Source organism: Pelecanus crispus, chromosome 1 (assembly GCF_030463565.1).
Source record: "Pelecanus crispus isolate bPelCri1 chromosome 1, bPelCri1.pri, whole genome shotgun sequence".
Lineage (NCBI taxonomy): Eukaryota > Metazoa > Chordata > Aves > Pelecaniformes > Pelecanidae > Pelecanus > Pelecanus crispus.
This window is the reverse complement of record NC_134643.1, coordinates 224,919,900-224,935,862: the sequence shown is the minus strand read 5'-3', so window position 1 is coordinate 224,935,862 and position 15,963 is coordinate 224,919,900.

Genomic DNA, 15,963 nt, shown 5'->3' with positions numbered 1-15,963 from the left:
TCACACACCTCTCTGCTCCCAGTGCAGGAGAGCTGTGCAGGGAGGCAGGGCAGCAAAGTCACAGGTACTTAGCAGAGCAACCTCAGAGGAATCTTTATCTTGGTGGAAACAGATGGAGTTTGACTTTGTGTCAATTATGATCCTAGAATAACTCAATTTTATGGCAGAGGAAGTGGAAAGGTATGACACTGCCACAGCCTGGATGCTGACAAGCAGGAATTGAGCTCGGAGGAGAACCATGCCTGGCACGTACACTGACTATTTCCACACTTGAGAAGCTTGGCCACCAGAAGGAAACTGCGCTTGTCATGTTTTGTATAGGCCTCCACTCAGGAAGGTGCTAAGCAGGGTGTTATAAAGCATATTCTTGAACAGCAACCTGGTGGCAGATCCCATAGCTGAAGGCTTCTCTTGGAGAAGGGATGTCACAGCTAGTGTATGAGTGAGGATCTAAAGGATAAGAGCCCTCTTCCTCTGTCACTTACTTGACTTGGTAGTATATTTGCAAATAAGTATGGAAGTGGAACAGACTTCATGTGGCTCCTTTGCTTTTTGGTTTTTTTCTGCAGAGTTTGGGTGTTCTGCTCACCATCATGCATTTTGGACAAGGAGGTGCTGGGGAGCTCAGCCACTCACTACTGGCTCTACTCAGCAACTGGGTACCACTTCCACCCATAATTTCCTACCTCTCCCCTTCTCTGTGCTTGATGCGCAAAAGTTGATTTTTGTGGACAGGTCAGAGCTGGGCTTTGCAGAGCACCATTGTGTCCAGGGCTTCCAGCAGTCAGCTGGACTCCAGCGGTCTTCAGAGGTCTCAGCTTTGTGCCTGGATGAAGGTACACAGTGCTTTGGGTCATAGTTAGGTAGTGGCAATCCATCCACTTGATGGTATCGTGGCCAAAAAAAGCCGCCTGGTGCTATAGATCAAAGAGCATTTTAAAGGGAGCTTCTACATTAGCCTTTCATCCTCTTTGGGTGGAGATGCAGGACCCTGTGAGTGTTGTGGATCCTGTGGTAGGTTCAGGTTTCTCTATCTTCTGGGGCCCATAAACTCCTTAAACTGTTGAAGACCTGCTGTATCTGTTCCACAAGCCTCTGTGGGAAGGCTGGATATGGTCCTAGCACTTTTCCCCCATTGTGTGGGGTAGGGGGGTAGAGCTGCTTGCCAGCTTTGTGTTAGTGGCTTGCTGAGGTCTCCAGCTAAATTTGTGTGGCTAGCTAAATTAATACGTATGCAATGGCCTCCCATCCCCTAAAGTGGGGGGAAAAAATCCTGTGGAGCTCCCCTAGGGAAGGAACTACACTTGGGATGGAAGGAGGCAGCATGTTGCAGCCATCTTTTTGGCTACCAAAGATATTCGTGAAGGCATTGAACTGAACGCTTACCCTGGTCTGCAGCCTGTGGGGTGACTTAGACACCAGAAAATTTGTGGCTTCAAAACTTGCCTCCCTCAAGCCTGTTGCCAAAGCCTTTATTTCTCTTTATTTCTATGGTCTTAGCTGGGGATGGGATGCCTTGGCTGGATCTTCTGCCCAGGTTGGGTGTATCTCTACTTTGCATCCCTTTCATAGAATAGAATCATCGAATCATTTAGGTTGGAAAAGACCTTTAAGATCATCCAGTCCAACCATTAACCTAACACTACCAAGGCCACCACTAAAATAATTAAGGGGAGAGTAAGAATTTCATGTTTCCTGGCTTGGTGGCTGGATTATTTTTTAATGAAAGTAAAAACTAGGAATCATTAAGGTTGGAAAGGACCTCGAAGATCATCAGTCCAACCATCAACCCAACACCACCATGACCACTAAACCATGTCCCAGAGTGCCACATCCACCTGTTTTTTGAACACTTCCAGGGATGGGGACTCCCCCACCTCTCTGGACAGCCTGTTCCAATGCTTGACCACTCTTTAGGTAACAAAATATTTCCTAATATCCAATCTTTCCTTAGCAGTTCCTGCTTTCCCTTGAGTGGGGAGCAAAAATCCACAGCCTGTGGAAGCTGTGGGCTGGAGAGTCTTGTGGATGTCTGTTCAAGTAGCAGTATCACAATCTAATTTTCTCACAGCCCTGCACATGAATGCTTCTGCCTGTCCCTACCTGTATTTGTGGTGCTGAGCACTGCTCAGTTCCCTGTGATCTGTGGATGTCTTATTGGCCAGGTGAAAAGTGGTGGAGGGGGTGAAAAAAAGGCATATGACTTGAATGTTGCTACCACATGTAGCTGTCTCTTAAATGCCCCTTAATATGTTGCAACTAATTTATTAAACCCTGGTCTCTTGCCTCTGCAAGTGTGGGCCTCTCAAGCCATAATTAAAGTTTAACCCCAGTAGTCCTTGCTAATGTTTGCCTTTTGCTTTAGAGGAAGGAAATGTGATCCTAATCTTTAGATCAAATGGCATCTGTACTTCTATTGACAAAAGTAAATTTGTAATGTGCTTAATGAAGCCTAGAAAGCTGTTTCAGATAATGGACAGAAAATATCTGCCTTTTAAAAACTTTCACCTCCCAAAGTTATTGCAAGACTTCCTATTATGCTTAATAAAGTGGGGGTTTTTCTAACCTTTGAGCTTTTAGAGGAGAAAATGCCCTTGCAAATCAGACATCAGAGTTGAATCACATGCTTCTTCCCTTAACATTTGGGTTGAAAGTGTTCCCTAGAAACCAGTCTCTGGCTCTGTGGGAGATAGCAATGAAAAGCTGCAGGTCAAAGTCGAGAGGATTTCAGAAATATGACTTTGCTTTTCAAATTTTGGTTGTCAGCCTCTGTAACCTGAGATCTGGGGAGTGTGTGTATGTATGGGAAGCTGGTTGCTATAACAGGATTCTTAAATTCTTCTAGAAGTCACCCCTGTCACAGAACTCTTATCTAACTTGGAGTGGGGGATTTTGGAGAACAGCTTCCCTGGCAGGTCTGCTGCTCTCGTGTTTGGGTTGGGTGTGTGGTGCAGGAATAGCTTATAAATAAAACTGCTTGTTGGTAACTGGGGGTGGAGGAGGGAGGTCTCACATCTGTGAAACCCATGACTTAAGACCAACTTAATGTCAAGCCAAATGTGAGCTGACAAGATCTTTTCTTAAAAGTGAGTGGTTTTGTTGCTGCCTTTATGTGCAGGGGATCAAACCCAGGGTTGCCAGAGCACTTTCCTCCTCCTGCCTGCCTCCTTGTGTCTTGAGGTGTGTCAAACACCATGGGCAGCTGGATGGATGTCCTTGGTTTAAGAGAAAATAAAAGTGAAATTAAGCAAAGGGCACATGAAAGCAATCCTCCTGGTCCTTAGCCCTGGCTCGATTCTATGCTGTATTTGCTCTGGCAAGACATGGGGTGGAATAGGGGATTATCTAGGGCCTAGGAGAAGGTGGTAACGTGGCTGCTGGCTGGCTGAAGGAAGATGACCAAAAGGGAATATAACTGTTTTCTAGCAGGCTTTTACACTTCTAGTTTTGGGCTGAAATCTTGGAGAACTAGGGAAAAAAAGAGGAAGGGTTTTATCTTCATTTGGAGATAAGGTGGCTTAGGTTTAGTAGCAGGACATCTTTCCATTGGTGGTGATGTGCTGGGGCACAGCTGTGGGGCATCAACGCTCCAGGTTTTGAGAGCCACTTGGGCAAGCCTTGTGCATGACTGACAAATTAATCCCCTATGCAGAGGTGGGAATCAAGTTGGGTGACATCTCAAGAGTCTCCCCAGCACAGTGCTTCAGACACATCCCTCTCCTTGGTGCTGCCAAGACTGCCTAGATAAAACCACTCAGCTGGCCCCTGCTGGTGCCCTCTCCTCTGCTTGCTGGAAAGCTCATTTCCAGAGCGTCTGTAGGAACTTGTGAGAAGATATCATTGAGGAAGGAGCGGTGTCTGACCTCATATTGCTGCTGTAGCATTGAAGCCAGGTTCAGCCTTTGCAAATTTTAGGGGAAGCATGGAAAGTTTCTTTCCTGGGGAAAAGGGCTGGTAATATAGCTTGGGAAAAAGAAAACAAAACAGCTTCTCTTCCCTTCTGGCTCGGAGCAGGTATGTGATGTCAAGGTAGCCCTGAGCCTTCCCAAAGACTATGGGATTTTCTTTTTTTTTCCCTTTTAAATTTTTTTGGGGGCTGGCTGATTAGTTTATATGCTTTATTGTTAAATCTCTCAAACAATGCTGCTTCCCCTTCCTTGGAGCAATTGTTCCCTGTGCGGCTGACTCTCTTCCTTCCCCTTCCTCTCCGTCGTGGGAAGCACACTCCTGATGATGTATGGGCTCAACTTTAGTATCTGGTTTACTTTCCTTTGTCCTGCTCAGGTCCCTCTTATTCTTGTGTAATTTCTGCCAGGATGCTTGTCACAAGGTCCACAAAAACAGCTGTTCTAGTGCTGATGGAGAGAATTAACTATCAAAGCACCTTCTACGTGCCAGAGACGTAGGACTGCAAAGTCTCATACTAGATTTCTTCCCTCAAGTTGATGTAGCCTCCTCTTGGGAGGGCTGCTTTCTTCCTTAAGGAAAAGCTGGTCTTTTTATGATCAGCCTAATCTCAAAGCATCCATTTTGGGGTGCAAGGCTTGATTTTTTTTTTAAGATTTTTTTTTTATTTTTCCATCTACAACGCCCAAGAATCCCTTCCTTCCTTCTGTCAGGCTTTGCATCGTTTCTTCCGGGACCAGACTCAGGAGAAGAGGTGAAGCCAAACTAGACAGTGGGTCTGAACAGCTATCAGCCATGTGGCTAAACGGAGACAGATGCCCACCTCTTCATTTGGGGCAGGGGAAGAAGAAAATAGCAGAGATGATGTCCATCTCAGACCAGCCAGTATTTTGCAAACAACTTGATGAAATGCTAAAGCCATGCAAATCTCTACTTCTGAAGTATATCCATCCCATATACCATCTGCCCTACCAAAAATTAGTAGACTTGCCTTGAATACTGCTGATAAGACAGACATGGGCCTGTTGGAGTGGATCCAGAGGAGGGCCACCAAAATGATCTGAGGGCTGGAGCCCCTCTGCTATGAGGACAGGCTGAGAGATTTGGGGTTGTTCAGCCTGGAGAAGAGAAGGCTGTGGGGAGACCTTAGTGCGGCCTTTCAGTACTTGAAGGGGGCTTATACAAAAGATGGGGACAGACTTTTTAGCAGGACCTGTTGCAACAGGATGAGAGGTAATGGTTTTAAACTAAAAGAGGGGAAATTCAGACTAGATCTAAGGAAGAAATGTTTTATGCTGAGGGTGGCGAGACACTGGCACAGGTTGCCCAGAGAGGTGGTAGATGCCCCATCCCCAGAGACATTCCAGGTCAGGTTGGACGGAGCTTTGAGCAACCTGATCTCATTGAACATCTCATATGTCCCTGCTCATAGGCAGGGGAGTTGGACTAGATGACCTTTAAATGTCCCTTCCAACCCAAACCATTCTGCGATCAGATTGGATTTGTTCTGCAAGAGTATTTCCAAGGAAAAGGTGTTGTAAATCAGGCCTTGACAGAGCAGTGTGAGAAAGAAGCTCATTTGTTCACTAAGCCTTCACTGTGGGCACATGGATTGACTTGGACATAAGCAATTCGTGGTGTGCCATATGCAGAAATAATAAGCCCTTGGATATTACAGGCTTAAAGACATAAGTAACCACCTGATTAAGCAGTTACTTTGCTATGACCTACTTCTTTTTCAAAATATCCCCTAGACTCTATGACACAGCAGATAAGAACTTCCAGGTCCTTTCAGCATTTATCATAAGATCTTCCTGCAGGGAGCTGTCAGTGATTTGTGACAGGGAGGAAGAGGAAAGGCGGCTGGTGTGAATGTTTCATGACAGGCTTTGGATTGCTTAGCTCATGGAATGAGCTAGGAAAGGCAGCAGCAAACTGGTGGGTTTTGCCTTCTCCTGCTAGGTGGAAATCACATGGTCTAATTAAGCAACAGCAGTTCTTGATAATATGTTTCAAGGGATTATATCATACTTCAGCAGAATGGGGCATGCAGCCAGAATACATTCATCCTGTTGATAAGGCCAACGCCCACTGTAAACATAGTTATTAACAGTCTGAGCCTGTGCAAGATGCTCTAATGGAAAGCTGTAACTTGAAAATAAACAAGAAGCTCAGAGAAGCCCACAGTGGGTATTTAAAACCTTGTTCCCTTGGGCAGTGGTAAACTACCTTCTTGCATAGGGTACATAATTAATTTTATGGAGAGAAGTGAACTTAATCCTTTCAGCTGCAGCTTATGTGATGGAATTATATAGTTGGGTTTTAAAGACTGTCCTGGTATCCAGGGTCTTGGGGCATTGGGATGGTGTTGATCTGTCCTTTTGTGTACAGATTTTAGAGCAGGATCCCTCGGCCTTGTACAGTTCATAGCTTGCTTTATGCTCTCATTCATCAGCTTGCAGAGCAGGAATAAAATGCTGCAGCTACAAGACCCGTTCTAGCAATTTGGTGCATAAATGTTTTTTCTAGCAATTGGGAGCCTTGGGGTTGGAATTTAGGAGGAAGAAGAAACTGAAAAGCGACAGCACATCTGCACTTCCCTGCTAAAAATTCCTAGTGTAGAGCAGGCGAGGGTGTTGTCTCCCTGGAGTACAAAGCTGATGAGTGTTTGAAAACTTTTTACTTGGCAGAGCTGGAGATGAAGTTATCTGTTGGGGTGGGTGACTATTCCACTCCCCAGAGCAGGGAAGGTGTATGTAGGCGGTTTAGCCCAGCTCTGCTGCAGAAACTAATCTTCATGGGACTGATTACTGCCATAGTTATGGTTTTCGATAGGAGCTTCTCTTGGAAAGCTCAGATTTATGTGTTGATTTGAACTGGGGGCTTTCTGTGATGGAGGCTTGCATAGCTGGATGTTCTGCAGGAGCGTGGTCCTCTAAGGAAAAAACCTCATGCAGTAACATGGAGGATGAGGCCAGTTTTTCTGGAAATTACATTAGTATCTGGCTTGGATCCTACAGTAGATTTCAATTTTAGGACACGTGGTGAGAACTGATAGAGCTGTAACAAATAATCAGCCAAATCGGAGGATTTAACACCACCCTCTGCTTCCAGTACAGTCCAGAGGGTAAGTCTGGGATCCAGTTGTCACTGGAAGGCTCCAACTTTGCCCAGGAATGTGAAATTCAAGTTTTCTGGCTTCAGTGGCATTGCTAATGGTTTGGTTGAATTGTTTCCAGATCACTTTGATCTCCTGGTTGCCCTTACAAAGCCAAGACAGCTAATGAAAAATGGGGAGGAGGGGAGTGACTTTTCCATTGTTAATGCAAGAATCCTCCAAAAAACAAATGTGGCAGAGCGGTGGTCTGTTTGCATACATCAATTCTGTATTTGTGAATTCATCAGTTCTAATATTTCTAAAGGAATTTTTGGGGGGTTAATTTAAAATTATTCTCTTAATGTCCTTCTTCCACACATAACAAGGGTAGGGACCAGAAGTGCCAAGGCACTAGCCAAGGCATTGGGCAGTCAAGGTAAGGTGGAACCTGACTAAACATGACTTCTCTAATTTCTTTAGAGAAGCAAATTGAAAGGTTACAGGGGAGTGAATGCCTGGCCCTAATGTGACTTTCTGTGGGAGTGGAGGACAAGACACCAGAGTACTTCAGGTTGCAGAGATGAGCATTGAGGCTCTTGCATGAACTGCAGTGGTTTCCCACCTCCGATCATGTTTATTTCTCATGTTCGAGGTTGTGGCCAAGCTCAGGACCAAGCACTCTGGGTTTTGGAAATGGTGCGGAGATTTTGCTTGCAAGAGGTGTTGATGGATGAATGGGCCAGGCTGTGGGGAAGCAAGAGCACCTCTAGGTCCTTCTGGGTGCATGGGAATGGAAATTACCTCCCAGCAGAAGTTTTGCCCACAAAAGTATTGGGCTAAATCTGTATTGTAGAAGTACTACAGAGCAAATCTAACACTTGCTCTGGCCAAGGTGCCTCTTTCCCCGCCCCCCCCACCTTTTTTGGGGGGTGCTTGCCTAACTGGTCATGGGTACTGTGAGGTGCCAGATGACTGCCTTCCTACATGTGCAGGAATGGAGGCTGTTTAGTGTCTTAAAGAATTGAAACCAATGCAAATTCTCACTGTGGCTTCTGCTGTGAGCTGTTAGGCATCTGTTGTTATTCCTATTTACTTTATTAAAAAAAAGAAATCCTTTCTGTGCCCTTCTCAAAGCATGTGGAGATTAGGAATTGCAAGTAATCCTCTGAAATTATTATTGACTGAGAATTGCTTGGGAATGATGCTGTTTTGCTGACTTGACAGATAAGACCCTGAAGCAGTGCAGTCTAAGCTGTACCTAAGCATCTGTCCTTGCCATATCACAGTCAATGCGAGGCTTTACCTGCATCTGCAGTGGTTGAAAGCCAGATGTATTTTTAGACAATGTTTAAATAATGTTGTCCAAACTGTTTAATGCTGTCTCATGGGGACAAGAGTGGTTGCACAGAGGACTTTTCTCTCGTACTGAGAGCTCATTTGGGCATTCTGGGAAGCACAGAGGGGATGCTGATGCAGTGGGAACTGGGACTGTGGTGGCTGCAGCACCTAAAATGCTACCCCTGGTGCTGCTGAGCAAAACTGTTAGGTTGTTCTCTCTGATTCCTTATTGCTGCTTTTAATTAAAAAATAAATACAAATCACAAAGTGAGGAGCTATTAGGAGATATGTGCAAGAAACGGTGAGTCTCTCTTTAGCAGAGGTCCAAACACCGAAATGTTGACCTGGTGCTGGCTAGGCTGGAGGATCTGGGGCTCAAGACACCTCTTGGTTGACTTATTCTGGGAGGTGGATTGAGATTCCCCCTTCCCTTCTATTGAGAGTGATAATGTGTTCTCCAGGGCATCCCTTGCTGGAGGACGATGGCAGAAGTTTGGGGAGAAGTCCTGTAGAGACTAGCTTGGGTACTTTTCTAAGTGCTGCACATAGAGCTCTGCTTTTGTGCAAGGAATAACATCGCTGGCTCATCCAGAAATGTCAAATAAGTCTCCAAGACAAGCCCCTGTCTAATCTGCAGCAGCCCTTAGATTGCTGGAGCCTGTTTTGAATCAGAAATGCTCCACGGATACAGCTGTAGTAGTGTTTTTCTGAAGTGCTGATCTGCTTCCTTCCTTTCCAATTCCTCAAAAGAAAACAAGTCAGTTGATTTAGGCACCAGAATACACTGCTGACTCTGCACAAGTTGTTTGCTCTTCCCTTGTGTCCCTTTTTCCTCAGCTGAATCTCTCCAAAGTTTGGGCCCCAGGGGAGGTACTTCTGGAAAGTCTTCAATGCAAAGCTGATCCAGAGGCATAGAAAAGAGCGGAGGAACAGAGTCGATGCTTAAAGATATGCTGTCATCAGATATACATTTCCAGCCTCCGTGGCTGTTGCTTGGAGACCATCTTACATTAGCTGTGTAAAACTTAATCCCTGTTTAAATACAACTGTTCTTTTCTACAATAGGTCTTGGTGGAATTTGCTTTTAAAAGCATATCCCCCCTGAAAGTCTATAAACTTGGTCTCCCCAGTGTCCTATCATAGAATCGTTTAGGTTGGAAAAGACCCTTAAGATCACTGAGATCTGTGCCAAGGAGTTTTGCAGGTGAGCTGTCTGACCATCACTTTGAGTGCTGGACCTGCCACTCTTGGTGGAACCACATTGTGAAGAGCCCAAGAAGCTCTTTGCCTCCTGGGGTGAGTTTTGGGCTCCTGTAAACTGCCACATCTCTGGTTTGGTCCCCAGACAGCCCATGTGCAAAGACACCAGCCTTAGCTTGGTGCCACAGAAAGCCACGGAGGACCTTTGTGTCACATCCCTTGGGATAGGGACTGTGAATGGCATGGATGGGGCAGGTCTGTGCTGCTGCTGTGAAGGTGGCTTCAGCTACTGTTCAGCCTGACCTTGGTCCTCTGAATCACCCTGTATAATCCCTGTACTTATTCAAAATTGGTGTCAACAGAGAGTGTCTGAGCAGAGATTAGCGGCGGATGAACGAGGCTGCCCGCAAAAGCGTGGAGAGAAAATTGAAGTTTTCCTAGGGCTAAAAATTATCCTAAAATTCTTGTTAGGCTTTTTAGCTTTGTGTTCTGAATCAGGTACTGGAGAGGCTGCCTCAAGGGCCATAGTGCAAAAGGATGCCTAATGCAAGAGCTCCTTCATCCCGAAGTAAAAGCATCCCAGTTCTCTGCTGGCCTCTGGCAGCACACTGGTGTGAGCTGGGTGCCTTTGAGGTGAGGGCTGTGGGGTGGCCTGGCCCCTGCATTGCTCTAGCTGATCTGTGCTAAGGTACTGTTTGCAGAGTCAAGCCTGTTTTGTTAATAATAGGCAGCTTTGTGGGAGATAAGCACCAGACTGACCTTATCTGTGCCCATGGCGTTTGGCCTGAGGGGAGCTTATTAGCTTGTGTTTCATGCTGTGGGGGGTGTGTGTGAAATAAGGAGGGAAAATACAGGTTTTTTTTAAACTATTGGAGGAGCGGTTGGAAGGGAAGGGATGGTTAAAGAAATGCCCAGATGTGCACGGTGTAGCTGGAAGCACCACTGAAATGTGGTGGTGGCTTGTGCTGGCACAAGTCCTGTCCCCCAGGGCTTTCCAACCCCTTTGGGATGGGTGACAGCGACACGGCATGTGCCTTGCTCCTGCCCAGCATCTCCTGGGACCTCAAGGAAGAAATGAATCTCTGTGCTTTGGGGCTGGTTGGCCAAAAGGGAGGATAACCAAACCCCTTGTCTTTTAGGCTGCTCTGCATCAGGGACTGCAACGTAGGGGTGCAGGAGCCCTGTTCATTTTAAGCAGGAATGGGCTGCTGGTCCTGCGTGTTTTTCTGCATCGATCCCTGCGAGATGAGCAGGAATGCCTGTGTTGCAGAGGTGGATGGATGGAGGGGCAGAAATTATTTTCTTGTGCAGCATGAGAGGATTCAGCCTCTGTGTGTGCGTGTGACCACACGCTAACACCTGGTACTTGGAAATGCAGTGCACGAGCAGTTCTTTGGCCCCTTTATGGGGAAGGGCTGATGCTCAGCATCCAAAGGGAGTACCCAAAACTAGAGGCTGGTGTTGAATTCTCATTAACACCAGCTCACTACACCTAAGGTCATCTGTTCTTCAAAGTGCTTACAGTTTAAAAAGCAGTCTAGAAATCCTGACTCTGCTTCATATGCTCTTTCAGTGTCTGCGCCTTCCGGATATGAAATTAGCATGGAACGGTGCTTTTCAGATGTTTCAAAAGCTGCCTACAGAAATACTGGGAGGAAAGCTAACACGAGGGTAAAATTTCTGGGAGATGGGAGAGTGTTTGTTTCTGCCTTTGGTGAAAAGGCTCAGAGTGTGTTTGTAAAGCTGTGCGTTGCTTTTATTAACTAGCAGAGTTGGACATCTCCTAGACTGGTGGGATCTACTCTTCTCTCCCAGGCATTTGGATTAAAAAAAAAAAAATTTGGGAAGATTACAGCAAGGAAAGATGCTAATGAATATTCATCAGGAATAACTGCTTTATTCCTTGGTGTACTTGCGTTTCTGTTATCTTGTTATGCCTCTGTTTGTTCCTGGAGCAGCAGCAGGTCACAGTGACATGTATTAAGATGCTAGCGTTGTCTGTCTTGGTCTCACAGTGGCAGTCCTCGTGGGCTGTTGACTGGGGACTCCTTAGCTGATAAATACTGCTGTGACAGCAGTGGTGCCTTTGCGGTAGAGGAAATTTTGGAAGGGTTTAAGGATCTTGTGCTGGTACTTCTTGTGAGAGTGAACCACCAGCTTCTGTGAATGCTGTGGACTGGTGTTGCTCCAGGGATGCCTGTGAAAGCATTGATCTGCATTCCTCAAGGTCTGTCTTGGATGCTTGGGCTGACATGATGCTTTAATCCTGGTCTGTTATTTGTGGTAGAAGCTCTGTGAGCATTGAGGAGCCTTTTTTTTTTTTTTTACCCTGTGAATGGAAAAAATGGGTGTTAGAAATAGAGTGAAAAGCAAAGGTGGTGTCGTGCTTGATGTCATCTGCTGCCCCAAACTGGGAGGATGGTGGGAAGGGGTTGCAATGGCGTGACAAGAGGTGACACACATGTAACCACGCTGCACAGCCGACTGGTTCCCCAGAGCACTGGCTGAGCTGTAAATGCCTGACGTCAAGTTATGGGTCAGGCGAGGGCACTGTTTACATCCTGTAATTAACATCTGTGCAGTTAATTGTCGGGGCTGGCAGACCCGGAGATGCTGGATCGGAGTTGTGGTTGGATCCCTGTCCCAGAGATGACAGGAGGCTAATAACAAAGACGTGCTGACTTGGACTGTCTGTGCTAATTTATCCTCCTCCCCCTTCTAGCATATGTTTGCAGCGTATAAATCAACATCTTTATAAATCAGTGCTTTGACTTTAATTTCTTCCTCCTTTTTGGCCTCTTGGAAAACAAGGTTTGCGCAACTGTGCGGTTTTTCTTTTTAACACATGAACCTGTGGGGGAGATTAAAGAAAATTTAGCAAAGGCAGAGCCTTCAACACAGCATTTCTGTGCAAGCTGGTGCTTGGTGGGACATCAGAGCTGCTCACAGGAAGCCAAGCTGAGACCTTGGTAGGTTGCACAACCATTTCTTTGACCCTTGGAGACTTGAGTATCTTAATTACTGTTCAGTGCAACTGAAAGTCTAATATTTGGCAGATAACTGTGTTCTGAAATATGTTAATAGCTTGCTGGCATGATTAAACTTGCAAAGCAGGAAATGTTTGTGACATTGATTTCCCCCACCACCACCACCTATCTCTTGTTTGGTGAATGCCATCCTCATTAAGGCCGCAAAAAAAGATCATTGGCCCTCTCTGGTTTAATGCAAATGTCAGATGATGCAATTACTGTCTCTCACAGAAGGATGCGGAAAGGGAAATGGGGATGATGACTTGAGATCTCCTCTTCCATTGTGTCCACTGCAGAACGTAGACCTGAGATGTCCCCGGGGCTCCCTCAATCCCATGTGAATCCTGGCCACTATTAAATGCAACCAGCTACTCTCTTAGCAGCTGGTCTGTCTTTTTTCCTGTGAAAATGACTTTGCTGCTAAGAAGGTTTAAACCCTACTTTGTGTGACTTGCTTTCTCCTTTTGATTGGTATTAACTCACCTTGGAGGTGAAGAGAAATCCACGTGCTCTCTTTCATCTCGCTCTAAGCTGCATACAAAGACTTTAATTCTGAATCTAAAAAGACTAGAGGTGGTGAGGAACAAAAACCAGCTTTCCTAGCAGATACAGAAGTGACCTCCTTGTTAAAACCTAAGGCAGTTAAGACTTCTAAAACAGCTGGGTCTGTAAGAGTAGACACACAGCTAATTAAGAGTTATCCAAATACGCTAGGGAGCTAGTTTACATCCTTATCTCCCTAAAAATATTATGGAAGGGTTGATGTGCCTTCATCTCCCAAAGTGGTGAGGAAGAAGCAAGTTCTGGTCCAGAAGCTGTGTGGTAGGACAGTGTTGAAGCCCCTCATGAGTGATGCTTGAAGGGTGAGCTCCAGGGAAAGGCAGGATGTGACTCTCACCACTGAAGATGGTACAGAACATCTCTGGAACAGGTTTTTGGTAGCTCGTGGTGTATGTTTCTGGGATGATGCCCCAAAGGTAGCCATTGTGCATTAGTGCATGAGCCCATTTATATTCAATGCATTAATAAAAGTTGTCTGGAAAAGGCCAGGAGAGGATCCCAGCTCAGTCATGGAGAATTGGGAGAAGAGGAAGGATGGCTGAGAAGCCTTATTTCCCAGCTAACTACTTATATTACCAGCATGGGATTGCTGGAAGAGAGGCCAGGGGTGATATGGGAAAATGCCCAACCTTTTGGGGCAGATTGTGATGGGCTCGTAGCTCTGATTTCCACCTACCCTTCCCTTTTTGAATCTGATGGGTGGCTGTTGGGATTTTCTGAAATCTCAGGCCGCTGTGGACTTTAGACTGGGGAATTTCTGCCTTCAGTAAAAGTTTTTTGCCTTTTGTTATGGAGAAAAGCTTGAGGACATGAATAGAACAGAGTGACCCAAGCTACCGGCAGTGCTTTATCCAGCAGGCAGCACAGCTTGTATGTTGGATTTCCTGCACAAAAATTGCTGTGCCTTTCCTAGAGGAACACTTGCCATGTTCTTCAAAGGATGAAGAATGGAGAGTTGGATCAGCATGAACTCGGATATGTCTGCCTCCCTGGTGGGTTTGAGCAGACATGCTGTTGTGTGCCTGCAGTAGCTATTACTGTTACAAGAAAAAAACCCTTTGTTATTGGGGTACATTTCTACTACTCTGCAGCAAATAAAACTAAACTGATTGTCCCTCTCTTCTGGACCCTCTGCAAATCCATGGGGAAAGGCCATTCTTCCTCACAAAGAGCACAGAGCCTATGAGTGACCTGATGAAGACTGGGAGTGGGTGCATAGGTGGGTCCAGGAGCTGTTGTGAAGCTGTGCTGAGGGCTGATAAAGGTAGAAAGTGTTTCAGGAAGAAACCCTGCCTAGTTTTCATGCTGCCAAGCACATGTTCACAAACACAATGCAGCGTCAGAGGCAAAAATTGGGTTCCTTGACCAGTTCCAGTTGCTATGAAATTGTGAATGTCTCTACTTCTTCTCTCAGTGGATCTCCCACCATATCCTTGGAAGTGGAGGCAGCAGTACATATTGATTTCTTTTAAATGTCTGCTTTGTGTCTGGCCACACCAAGACTCCGGCCGTCTGCTTCATTTGCCAAGCTACAGTGCTCTCCTATCCCCCAAGTCATGTCTGCCATGTCCAAAACACTTAACTGCTTACGTAACACTTTTTTCCCCTCCCATTCTTCTTTATACACAAGTTGGGTATCTTAAATTCCTCCAAACCAAAGAATATCAATGTAGATTTAAATGTCTTTATTGCCCCACACCTGGTGGAGACAGATCTCCATGGGAGCATCATGTTGAACATCTCTGAAACAGAGGTGTCTGTGTGGTGCTTGATTCCTTGAAGGGGGAACTACCTAGACCCTGACCAGAGCATCTCATCAGCTGGTCATCAGCTACAGTGAACTGACTTGCTCAGAGCTGGCTTGAGACCTTGGTGCACCAGCACAGGTGCGTGTGAAAGCAGGGGCAGCAGTGTCCTGCCAGCAACCTTGAATGACCTGCTAAACCCTTGTATCCTTGTGAAGAGCAGCCAGCAGCTGCCAACAAATCTGATGGGAGTTGGCTGGTTAAGTTATATGGCCAAATGTGTTTGGCAGATGGCTGGCAGGGCAACAAGGTTGCTGAGGACAAATATTTCCGAGTGGTAAAGTATTCCCAAGCTCCCTGTCCCTGTGTTATTCCAGTAGTAGTGGTTCAGGTGAGGGCAGACCTTGGGAGCTCTTCTAAACATCTGCTTGCTACCTGAACCCAAAGCAACAGGGACATAATATGCTTGGTGACTCTCCGTCCTGGAGCTGAGAGCTCTCTTCCTCTTGGTTTGAGTAGAAATGCTGTTGATGGACAAGGCAGGTGGCTCACCTGGGATGTGAGAGGAAGACAACCCAGGTTTGAAAATCTCTTGCACATCTGAGGTACCTGTCTAAACCCTTGGGCTGTTTACAGACAGGTTTTGGTGGGAAAGATTGAGTGTAGGGTGGGAGACGTATGTTTTTGTAAGCTGTATCCCATGAAGCTGGAGAAAGTTGTTCTGCCTGGTGTGCTTAACTGAAATGCAGCCAAGTTTCCCTGCCTTCTCTGACTGCAGTCCTACAGAAAAGGCATGGGCAAGTGAATTATCCAGGTGATGTTTGAATGTTCCAGTCCCTGGGGAACAGGCCAGAGAGAAATGAGGGATCATCTAGCAGGTTGCGCGTTAGGTGTCTCCATAGGTGGTGATGAGCAGGATACCACATCCTATGTCTGCTGCAGGGTTACCTGGATGCTTGGGAGCCTGGAAGAACCCCAAATACACCTTGTATGTGATTCTTGTTTCTTTAAACATCATGCCTCCTGAGCCCAGGGTAGTGGCGTCTATTAAATGAGGGATAAGAACTCTAAGGACTTGTGGTGATTC